Below are 13,314 nucleotides of genomic sequence, written 5' to 3'. Positions count from 1 at the left end.
GAAGGAACCTCATTTCAGCCACTTGGATTCGTGTCCACATTCTTTCGGTCATTACCCAACTCTCATGACCATACGTGAGGATGGGGACATAGACTGTATTGAAGACAGCCAGCTTTGCCTTCTGGCTTAACTCCTGCTTCAATACTATCGAGCGGCCAAGCTCCTGCAAGATTGAGCTTGCTAAGCCAATTCGAGTATCTAGCTCTACGTCCCATTTTCCATCATTCGTGAATATGGACCCAATGTATTTAAACTTCTCCACCTGCCTCATTGGGACTCCACTTACATGTAGAGTGCACTGAGATGGTTGTCTTGAGACCACAAATGTTTCAGTTTTGGCCACACCGATCTTCATTCCGGCATCTGCACAAACAGCTCCAAACCTATCCAGAGGTCCACTCGAGGTCATCTGTGGAAGAGCTAATCAGAACTAGGTCATCTGCAAAAAGCAGACTTCCAATTCTGACACACTCACTGCCTTGGCTGTGCCTATCAATCCAGTCCATAAATATTATGAAAAGGAGGGGTGATAGAACACACCCTTGGCAGAGGCCAATGGAGACTGAAAAGTTCAGACTTTGTGCTGTTTACCCTGACAAAACTCTCAGCATTCATACAGGGACTTGATGGCAGCTAATAGTTGGCCATCCACTCCATACTCCTGTACTACTTGCCAAAGCTTATCCCGAGGAACACGGTCATATGCCTTCTCCAAGTCCACAAAACGTGTAGACATTCTTGGCATATTCCCAAGATTTCTCAAAGACTTGCCTTAAAGTGAAGATTTGGTCAGTTGTGCTTCTACCAGGACAAAAGCCACATTGTTCTTCCTGGAACTTTGACTCAACTATGCTCCTGCACTTAGCATACACCTAAGTGCAGGAGTATACACTAAGTGCTTGGAAAGACACAGTCTTTTCAAGCACTTAGCATACACCTTCCCAGGCAGGCTGAGCAGAGAGATGCCACGATTGTTTCTGCAATCCTTCTGGTCTCCCTTACTGGTATTATTATGCCTGTCTGCCCTTGCTTTAGTGCTTGCCCAGATATCCAAGCAGCCTGACACACTCGAGTCAGCCAGAGAACACAGTCTCGATTTAAGGCTTTTAGCATTTCGGGCCGAATTTCATCATCGCCAGCAGCCTTGCCCGATTTTATTGCTAAATGGACCTCTTCTGCTGTGAGACTAGTCATTGCCCCGATCTGCACCTCTTGAATGTCCACAAATGCTGGGCCACCCGGGTTAAGAAGGCTTGCAAAGTATTCCCTCCATCTGTGGAGAATATCCTTCTCCGTTGCTAAAAGTGCACCACCAGAGGCCTTAATTGCCCTTGCTGTACACGATTTTCTCCTATTGATGTGAAATATTTTTCAAGTACATGGTATATTTTACAACCCTCCTGAGATATCAGTCATCCTAATCCATTCCATGTAAATTCTTCGCTATTACTGCATCTCCTGCAGTTTGTGCTGGAAAAGTGACAGCAAAGTCAGTCCAGTTGTTTCTGTGATCTTAGGCAAACTATGACTTTTATAATGATGGATATGGCTACTCCTCGATGAGTAGCCATCCTCTTTCTTCCTTTCCAACATACTTTCTTACATATTTTATATAAATAAATAAAAGTGACGATGAAAAGGTCAACACAATACAACTATAAAATATTCATATTTTACAGCTGCATTGTGTTATTAAACACTTTCGAATAAACATTTAATTACCACTCACTTTTTTAGTGTTGATTTTAAGCATTCTTTATTCTGCTTCCATGCTTTTGATCGAGCACCAATTTCAGTGGGCAATTCCCAGTTGGATTTTCCCTCTTTTTAGTCGTTGCTGTAAACTGATCCGAATGCCAAAAGTTTAACCCCCTTGTGTATTCTAGCACAGAATTGTATATCCTCAGAGTGAGAAATGTTACTTTTCTGGTCCAGTTTTTAAACTGGCGATTTACCACTTCTAAAACGAGCACACATTTTGTCTGCCAGCGAGTAGAAAGAATCAAATTATGGTGTATTATAAACCAGAAACTTTCTCAAATTACGAGGAGACAGCTAGAATTGCAACTTCATTTTAAAGAAATGCTGCATGACTCTGGATCCGTGCCGGATTGCAAGGCAAAATAATCGCGCTTGAAAAGTTCATTATCGATTACGCTAACATTTTGTTCTTTAAATTCTGCGAAACGAACTTGCATCCAGCTACAGATATTGGGATTAAAAGCAAATACATTAAAAGCAATTTTTCTTATCGTAAAATAAGTCAGAAAATGGACGAAATATTTACACGTATAAGCCATGTAAATTCACATAATAAGGATATTTGACTGCGCTTTATAATCTCAACTCTAATTAGCGTGAATATTCAGATTTACTACTTTTGCAATAGCGTTACCTCACTGTCCGAAAATTTTCCCGCTAACGACACTCTTAAAGAAAGAGAAAATTTCTATATTGCTTTTTCCCATTGACTACCCTGACCCTTGGTCGAGGGGATTTCCTATTTAGCGTATGTAGATGTGCAGCTGTTGAGAGGCTCTATTGTTCATCGCAGTTCGACCTTGAACCGTAGAAATTCTAGTCAATGACCTGCATTCACGCCTAACTGAACGAGCGGACAAGTGTCGCGACATTTAAATTCTGACGTCATTTAATATGCCATCTGTGGGTATATTAAAATCGTTTTAAAATATATAAATAAATATGTAGAGAGAAATATTTTAAGTCTTATTTCATATTAATACTAAACATTCATTGAATCAGACAATACATAACATATTTGGATTACTAATTTAACTAAAAAAATAAAATTAGTAATTAATAATATACCAGTAATATAGAGGTTCAAAAATATCTGTTCGTAGAAAAGAATTCATATATATTCAAACAGTTAATCCACACGGTCATTTTATAATACTCTCCCTGCCACAGTGGCGTAGCTGGGGGGGGGGGGGGTGCGGAGGAGGAAGTCCGCCCCGGGTGGCACTTTGAACCTTTTTGAACTTTTGCAGTTAATTCTAAAATAGTCTCGAGAAATACTACTGCGAATTTCCTCACAAATGCTGTAAATGTTGCTAGTTGTGAGAGAAGTTTTTCTAAATAAAATTAATTAAGAATTACCTACATTACTACGAAATGGACTTCGACGATTTTGTTAACATAAAAGCAAGAAAAATAACATTTTAGAATGTTGAAATTAAAGTTTTACTTCAAAAATAAACAGTGTTTTAATTTATTTCCCTATACGTCGTTTTGACTTTTTGTAGTATTTTTGGTGTGTATTGAGAGGCGGCAACAGCTCTAGCTACGCCACTGCCATTTACAGAATGATGCATCAAAGTTGGAAATGTCTTCTAAGAAACACATCAGTAGTAACTGACTTATGGATAAGTATTGGAAGATTAACAATTTCCTCGTTCTGTAAAAAAAAACTTTTTACAAAATCTCATCTTTGAGCTACGATTTCGCTTGTATTGCAAATATACCTTGCCCGATGTACTTGAGCAAATCAATTTTATTTGGAAGTTAAGATATTTCCACATACCTCAGGTCATTTATGTAATCCAATAACGGTCGTCTCTTGTAACTTATATCTTACAGCAAAACTAAAAAATCTTATAATATATACAGTGCAGTTTTCCATCTAAATTCCTGTTAAACTGGTGCCGGACGTAAAAAAAAAAAAAAAAAGACTTCGTTGATATCTGTAATTTAAGCATTAAAACACGAATCTCACATAATCTTCTTTCAGGTGTGGAGAAAACAGATTTGTAATTGCCTTATTTCCGGATTAACTCATTTGCAGAAAGCACTGAAACCCTGGCGGTGGCAAGCAGTATAGTAACGAGGGTATGAAGCGCCTGTGGCAAGTGTCTAGCTGGGCCCCCCCCCAACCCAAAAATTTCAAAAAAATTAAATGTAACAAGTTAAATTTTACTAAATTCAGTATGTTAAATACTTATTAACCCCATCAAAACGAGTTGCAGTGTGTTGCAGAATTTGTGTGTCTAAAGCGGCGTTTTGCCGAAATTTAAAAATACAATATAAAATAGCGGACTTTTATATCTATTTATTTTTAACGTTTTGCGCCTCTTTCGCCACGCCTTCGTTACGGCACTGGTGGCAAGAAAGGAGACTGACGAAGTATCCATACAATAGAAGGATATATCCACAAATTAAACTCGTAGTACTAACTGCGATACTATTAAATCGACGGTAGATTTCTCGTGAAGTTTCTATTTTTTCATGAAATCCCATAAAATAAAAAATTATGTATGCTAAGAGAAGGCGAGTATTTTAAAAGAAATATCGAACTTCCCCTCCTTACATTAGACCTAATAAAGCATACGAAAATTAAATATAGCATAATACAGTGCGAGGTCTTCTGAAACAACTAATGATATAATTTTTTTTTATCATGTGACTCCCACCCATGTAAGGTTGTATGCCTGTTGTAATACAGGAGTACCGTGGGTGGTCTAAGGTTTATTTTTTAATCTATATTTTTTGTATAATCCGGAAACCTTGCTCGAGACCAAATATGAAACTTTTTTTATGTCCCTTCAGGCCTCCAATAAGCGGAGTGGTGGGTTCACATTGTCGGCCGATGAAATTCATCTCCCACTTAAAGACAATCGCGAACACCAATTCCCATGGTGGGATTATTTGTGCTATCTTTGAAAAACAATATCCTAAAAAAGAAGAAATATTTCTACCACACATGAAAAGCCAAAGAGCCTATAGCAAACAAATGCCACATGTGGGTAGGGTCAGGAGTAATCTGTCCAGTGGCGCACTCACGATTCATCTTGGGGGGGGTTGAACGGATAAAATATTTTTAATGCAAATTCAATAAAATTTGTTTAAAGAATAAAATCTAGTTATCTTTTCACGAAGCTCTTGAATTCCTTCAGTCGTGGTTACATTAATCTCTCTGTGGATAAAGGAAATCCTTATTCAGTAATACTGCTGGACTTTGCAAAGGCATTTGACAAAATTCCGCATGGGACTCTGTTGCATAAATTGGAGCAAATATGTATGGATCCGAGGCTAGTTATTTGGATTAGAGGGTGGCTAGTGGATAAATATCAAAGAGTGGTTTATGGTGGAGCAGAGTCCAGTAGAAGGTAGATGACTAGTGGTGTGCCTCAGGGCTCATTGCTTTGTCCTCTACTATTTAATTTGTACATCAATGATATTGGGAATACTTTGAAAGGAGATATCCACTTGTTTGCTGATGATCCAAAACTGGGAAGGCGATAGTTAATGCAGATGATGTGGATATCTAGCAGGATGACTTAAATAGGCTGACAGTTTAATGTGGAAAAGTGTAAGATTAGTAAAAAGTGCAAGTAAGGAAGTGCTGATCACATGCTGTTTACTATATTAACGGAACTGAACTGCAAGAAGTTGATGAGGCTTGGGAGTTATTGTGGACAGAGAACAAAGTTTCGAGGGCATATTGCAAAAGCTGCCAAAACTACACATCAAATTACATGGTTATTGAAGAACACACTGACAAGCAGGGATAAGGAAGTGATGGTCCCACTTTATAAGGTATTGATAAGACGTCATTTGGACTATTGTGCAAAGATCTGGTCACCTAGATTTCTTGGTCATGTGGAAATGGTGGAGAGGATTCAGAGGCGGGTTACTAGAATTGTTGCAGGCCTGTGAGATATGATGTTTCCTATGAGGATAGATTGAAGGTCTGCGGGCTTCAAAAACTACTTGATAGAACAGATATTATAGAGGCATATAAATTATTAAAAAAGGTTTTTGAGCTCTGGGGTGAACAGTGATGGTTATCCCTGGAGATTGTGTAAGAGTGTGGTTAACAAGGGTGGTAGGGCTAGATTTTTTGCTTGGAGGATTGTAAATGGGTGGAATGCGTTGCCAGAGGTGGTTGTGAATGAGTTTAAGGGGAAGTATGACAGGTATTGAGTGAATAATGGTTAGTATGCCAATGTTGGGTCTCCCGCGATGAGTCTTTTGACTCAATGGAGGCATCTTATATAATAACTAGGGGGACTCCTCCCCCTGTGTTCCCAACTAGTAGGCCGGTTCTCCATAATTCTGATGACTCGAATTTTGAAGACTCGACACTCAGGGTAGACCCTGAGTTTCAAATAACTTGACAAAAACGTTACAGCCTGCATCCGTTTCCAATTTCATCTTATTTTATAGTATAGAGTAGATAATATATAGCAAAGCCAGTCCGTTCAATCGTAATTGTGTCATGGTAGATCTTAAATAGGTTTTTAAAAGGCGTAGGGTAGAAAATGACTTTTCGCTGATGCATGCTGTTACCGCAAGCGTTGCAAATGTTTTTAACAAGTTATAGATGTTAGGATATATCATTTTGCACTTCGAAACTGCATCAATGGCATTTTTGCATGGAACTATTGCAAACGGTTTTTCAAATTTTTTATACCACAACTTGAGCTAGGGCAAAAGAAACAGCGCTCAGTCCGCCCGAACACTACTACGTTCGCCTTGCGTTCACAGCGATTCCCAAGAGCTATAGATTATCCCCACCTTATGTGACCGCTAATTCATAAGTAGTATAGAAATAGATGACACGACACAGCATAAATAAAAACATGAATTTTAATTAGGAAAAGATTTTTGGAAAATTTTCTAGTGTTTTTTTTTCCCCTTGGGGGGTGTCAGAGCCTCTTGTCCCCGTTCTGGGTGCGCCACAATCTGTCGATATTCATCTTGAACTGCTGGAAATTGTAATCCTTAGGAAATGAAATTGAGACAAACCCGTATTAATCTAGACAAAGTTATTGTGAACAAATCTTCTCATATTTTAACAGATGCAAAAAAATATATTTTAAGCAAAGGTCTCAATTTCATTCCCTCACCAAAATTTATCCCTAAAGAATCTCTTCTTACAAAAATAGAAAAAGCAAGTTCACTTATTCCTAATCATTTAGCGAAACTTCTCCGTATTGAATCGATTTGCATTATCAATAATGCTAAACCTCCAACAGATAATATCTCTCCTGCTGAGAGACAGGCCCTAAAAAAACTTAAAAAGAATAATAACATTGTTATTTTACCTGCAGATAAAGGCAATTCCACGGTCGTCCTCAACTCTGAAGATTATCACAGAAAAATGCTTCAATTACTTGAAGACATTACTTATTCAATTCTTCAGGAAGATCCTACAAGAGAATTACAAAACCGTACAAACAACTTGTTAAAGGCTACGAGTGAACTTCCTCATAATGTTCGCCTTTCTTTACGCTCATTACATCCTCTTATACCACGCATCTATGGAGTTCCTAAGATACATAAGGAAAACACCCCTCTTCGCCCAATCGTGAAAGGAATTGTTTCACCTGCTTACAATCTTTCAAAATATCTAGCAAAGCACTTCAAATGTTTCTCCAATAAATCCTCATCATTCATCAAAAACACCACAGACTTTGTTTCTCATTTCCATTAATGAAAATGACATTATAGCAAGTTTTGACATTGTGTCTTTATTTACTAACGTTCCAACAGACGAAATACTTACATTACTAAAGGAAAAATTATCCAAAAAATTGTTTGCTTTATTAAAATTGCATTCATTCATTCTGGTTACTTTAGATATCGGGACTCCATTTACCAACAAAAACAAGGCCTAGCAATGGGTAACCCATTATCCCCAGTTCTAGCAAACATTTTCCTAGAAGATTTTGAAACGAAAGCTATATCTTCCTTCTCATTTAAACCAAAACTTTGGAAACGTTATGTTGATGATATTTTCATTATATGGAGTCACGGACGCACATCTCTCGTAGATTTTCTTCATCATCTTAACAACCAACATCCTAATATAAAATTTACTGCTGATCTAGAACAAAATAACTCCTTACCTTTCCTGGATGTAATGATTACACGATGCACTGAAAGATTAAGAATCTCTATATACAGGAAACCTACTCATACCAATAGATATCTGCATAGTCATTCTCATCATTTCCCACCAGAGAAACTTGGAACTACCTTAGGACACAGAGCACGCTCTCTTTTAAATGAACCGGATGAACTCCAAAAATAAATAAATCGCCTATCTCTTATCTTTAAACAAAATGGATATCCGAAAAAACGATTAAGAAATTTCTTCTGGATCCTCCTAGACAGTGCATCACAGAAACTAATAATAATTTTAAAGGTAGCATCTCCATCCCATACATTAGCACAGTCTCTAACAAATTGGCTAAGGTCCTTAAAAAATACAACTATCCGTTCTTCACCACACTTCCAAAAATCCGTTCTCTTATCAGCCATCCAAAACCTATTCATCACAACCTAAAACATCCAGGTGTATATAAATTATGGTGTGATTGCAATATCCCGTATTTTGGACAAACCAACAAATCTATTGAACAACGTATCAAGGAGAATAAGAGATTCATCTATAAAAGATAATGTGCAACTACGTTGTCAAGTCATGTTCTTTTCTCAAACAATCCTAATGATAATCTCCAAAGTCACTCCGTTTGCTGGGATAAATCAGAAAATATTTTTCGCTGTGGTGATGAGTTCGAAAGAAATATCGTGGAATCCAGGGAAATCATCCTGAATACTTAAACAGCAATTTGAGTTATCCCAGATAGCCATACTGCAGTTATTCAATATTGGCGTTCACGAGAGCCTGCACGCACACACGCAATAAACAATAGCGCGCCAGTTAGAACAACTTAAAAAATAACGTTTTTTGTTTCAAAAAACGTTATTTTTTAAGTTGTTCTAACTGGCGAGAAAGTATAACAAAAACCTTTAATAAATCACGACTAGTTTCCTTGGTGCTCCGACTTCAGGTGAGAAAGAAAAAACATAAGACTTATAAAAATAACAAGGTAAAAAACATGGACTTTCCCGCTTAATAAAAAGACGTAGAACTGTTACTATTCTACTTCTTTTTATTAAGCTGGAAAGTCCATGTTATTTACCTTGTTATTTTTATAAGTCTTATGTTTTTTCTTTCTCACCTGAAGAAATCGGAGCACCGATGAAACTAGTCTTGATTTATTAAAGGCTTTTGTTATACTTTCTCGGTTTCGAGTTAGTTAAATTAATTTTATAAATGTATACATCCCGAGTAAATCCTAATTTCAATAATATATGTATGTGTGTGTGTGAGAGAGAGAGATTAGATCTTATTCTACCTTTACCACGAGTTGCCTTCGACTTGCAACACTTGCAGAGGCAAATTTGACTGACTTGTCTGTTTGCTTACTTGGGTAATGGAGTAAAAAACCAGGTTTATATTTAAAAAAACTTGGTATCTTTAACATATATTATACCCAAGGTAAAAAACTTTCCACACACACACACATATATATATATAATATCAATGCTATAATGAGAATGAGTTTGACAGTTTTTACTAGTTTTTTTTTTATTTGTGAAAGTATTATTATAAAATTTCTGTATACCAAAAAAAAAAAAAAAAAAAAGACAAGCTCGTCTAGACAGGCTTCCCAAACTTCTGGATGTCAGGGCTCCCTTTGGAAAATTAAAATATTTCACGGCTCCCCTCGAAAAGAAAAAATCGTAATACAGACATATTATTATAATATTTATTGTATTCATATTCAATACAAAGCATACACAGCGAATATTGCAAAAATCAAATGCAAATATTGCATTTTTATCATCTTACATACGCATTTGACATGGCACATTATTTCATATTTTTATATAGATAGATTTATTGTTATTGTACATTTGCAGTACAAGCACATGAAACGTAAAACGATTAATAATAAAGAAAGAATTAAAAACATAAAAGAAGTTTAATAACAATTTAATGTGATGGATGTGTTTCGATACTGCTACACCGATATCAGGTGAAATATGATATTGATGTAGCAATATCATATATCAGGTGAAATATTTGAAACTACAATTCTTAGATTTCTGCTTTGAAATGAATAAGAAATAATAAAAATTAAATACGTTTCTTTTAAGATAAAAAAAAAGCTGCTTAGTCTTAAAAGATTTTAAATTTGTTTTCATTATTTCACATCCCCCCTCAACAAAACCTACGGCCCACAGTTTGGGAAGCGCTGGTCTAGAACACAAACATTCAATGGAAGGAATAAAGGAGAAACCTTCACTGTAAACAAACAGTGGCTTTTTACCAACCACCGAGACTCTTTTATTTTACGTTTCTCACTTGTGTTATTTCTAGTTTAAACATAGCTGTGATATTTATACTACTAGATACCTGAAAAGAAATACAGTGTTACTGTGCGGTACAAGATTTTAAAAAAAATCAGACACCTGGCACTTTAACAGTATTATTTTATTTTGGGAAGCATGTCCTTAAATGCCGTGGGGGTTCGCTGGTATTTCATGTTACGCTTCTGATCGAAGTATGTATATATATATATCATATAAAGATGCATCTAGTGCCTATATCCAGTTTAGACAAAACTGAAATCAGTCGATACATTTTGCCCTTTAAATTGTCATATTAAAGTAAAAAACGAAATCAAATTTACTTCGTTCTTTTGATTATCATTATCCTAAAGTTATTCACTTCAATTTCATACTGTAATCGACAGTGTTGTCTAGATCAGCGCTTCCCAAACGGTGTATCGCCAAATTGTCTTTGCGAATAAAGAAAATCTGTGGCACCAAGCAGGCTCATATTTCACATTGAAAATAAGGCACCTGCATAATAAAATCTCTCTCAAATATTTCATGCTTGTCGTATCTTATTATAAAAATATATACTGAAATAGAATTTGAAATCCTCAATGAAATTTGCATTGCAAGTGTAATACTGGTCTGGATAATGACAAACCTGCTTATTCTCTTAATAATTTTAACTGGACCAATTCTAAAGTGGTGCTCTTTTTGTAATAAGATTATCTAGTTAAGTTATTTCAAACAAAATGAACTATCACGTAAAAAAAAAAAAATAATAATAAAATAAATGCATCAACTAAAGGCAAAAATATGTCGGTATCCTGTTTGATATTCATCCCGCTATCTCCTAACTCAGATTTTCTAAACTCTCCGTGGAAACCAGAGACTCCATCTCTATTGCAACATAAATAAGATCAACTTTTATGTCTTTCTGCAAATAAACATTAATACGTTTATTTTCAGAAAGGGTCGATGATGGACGGACACTCTACCATAAAGTCGGCACGTGCATAAACAAACTTATCCTAAAGATTTATTTAGAAATAAATCTTATCAAGGAAGACATTCATATTCTTTTGATCGCACGTGCACTAACATTAACAACATATGCAATATAATTCGTAGTAAAACGTTTCTGTAGACTTTTTTGTTGTCGGAAAATATACATTATCTAAACTCCATAAATATATCACATATAAATTTTAGGAATATATAATGTTATTTCGGTTCAATAAGCATAAGAATTGCCTCCAACTCTGAATTCGGCTGATGAAATTGTTTTATTTTTCTGTAAAAGTATGCAATTTATAAACAGTGAAAATTAAAAATTCACTTTTAAAAATATTATTAAAATCCATGAATATTTAATCATGACGACGTCATTGCATTTGTGTGTAATATACTGCATTACTCCATGAGGCCTATTAATGAATTTCTTATCTGGTCTAATAGCTATGGTCTCAGTTATCATTAAAAAGTTATTAAATGTTTAAACCCCTTCGTGATTTATGGGCCACCCTGTATATAAGGACAGCGAGCATCCGAGTTTACTATGTTCAAGAATCACAGTTGTAACTGTTAAGCCAAATACTGTATCGAGTGACTAACTCATTACAAGAATCGTTTGGGCTATAATCCGATCAACTGTAATTCTGGTTCTCAGAATATGATCCGGCAGCCACTTTGATTCCATAGAAATATTACTAGAACGTCATACATAAACTGATGCAAGTCAGAAAGGAGAGAACTGGGGGGGGGAGAATTACTAGAAACTAGTCAGATTTTCCCCCCTTCTAAAATGGTCAATTTAACATTTGACAATCAACTGCTTTCCATGATATTCACTGGAACTTAAAGCTCTCTTTTAGCTTCGAATCCAAACAATAACTAATTACACAAATTTTTCATTTGCGGAAGCGACAAGACAAATTAATTTAGTACAAATTTATTTTTTATTTTAATTATCAATTTATGTAAAATTTTGACGAAAGATGTTTTCGATGCGCGCATACTTTTTTTAAATGCATAATTAAAAAAGTAATTATATTAGTCAGGTATTTAGTTCAGTTCTTTTTATAGGATCGCATTAATTTCAGAAACAGACAACATTGCACAACACAGGGGCGTATCCAGGATTTATTTATTATATGTCGTATGTAGGTGGAAAAAGGAGATACAATAATGATTTTTTTTTTTTTTTTTTTTTTTTGAGAGAGAGAGAGAGAGAGAAAATAGAGGAGATAATTGTGATGCTACAATACCAATGAATACGTCCCTGACATAGACAATCAAAATTATGTCATCGTTTTAAATTTAGTGATATTTCTAAGTATCAAAAGGCACTTCGTTAAGTTACTTAAGTTTACTGTATATTTTAAGCATAGGAATAGTCAATTCAGCCAGTTACATGAGGCGGGTTAAACTAAAAAAGGTTATAAAATAGATAGCCGAATATATACTTCGGTATGCGCATACCCACGCACGTAAATACTTAAAAACGTCTAGATAAACTTAAATGGTTAACTGACTTTTCTTTATATTCAGCAGTTTTTAGTCCTTTTTAATGATTTAAGATTTATAAAATACGATGTTTTACTATAAACAAAGCAAACGATTCAAAACGTATGATGACATTCTAGATATGCCTCTTCTCCAATCTTCCTCTAAGCATCTTTGTTGTCCTCTTTATTGGTGTAGTGCAAATACAAATGATACGGAACCGATTTATCGGAGTCTCAAAATTTGATTACACATAAGTTCTCCCAACTGACGTAAGGTGGATACACCAAAATCGAATAAATGAAACGTAATATTGGGTTCTCATTTTAAATTTAACTTTTGTTTATTTTAATACACTGCAATTGAACCACATTTTAATAATTATTGTTTCCCTAGTGCAGTGGTCTCCAAAGTGTGGTATGCTTACCCCAGGGGGTACTCTAGTCGATACGTCAAAAAAGTTTTACATTGATAGGAAAAAAATTAATTAAAGATAAAGAATATTACTTTCTTTCATCAATAAAACATATCTAATATAGACAAAGACGTTATAAAGATCCTGTAAACTTAAATTTGCGAGTAGCGCACACTGGGCGACTTTGCACACATAATCGTCCGTGGCAAAGCCGTCATGTTTTTTAAAACTAGGGAGTAAAT

General features: G+C 35.4%; 1 protein-coding gene across 4 annotated transcripts in view; it reads right to left on the bottom strand.

The window, feature by feature from the left end:
- LOC150108211 (uncharacterized) overlaps positions 1 to 13,314 on the bottom strand; it is a 59,692-nt gene that overhangs the window by 14,431 nt on the left and 31,947 nt on the right. The gene's annotated exons all lie outside the window — the stretch shown is intronic.

The sequence above is a fragment of the Typopeltis vanoorti genome, chromosome 3 (assembly GCF_054136105.1).
Source record: "Typopeltis vanoorti isolate ZY-2024b chromosome 3, IOZ_Tvanoo_1.0, whole genome shotgun sequence".
In the NCBI taxonomy this organism is placed as follows: Eukaryota; Metazoa; Arthropoda; class Arachnida; order Uropygi; family Thelyphonidae; genus Typopeltis; species Typopeltis vanoorti.
Note: the sequence above shows the minus strand (reverse complement) of the source record. Positions and strands in the feature narration are given on the sequence as shown.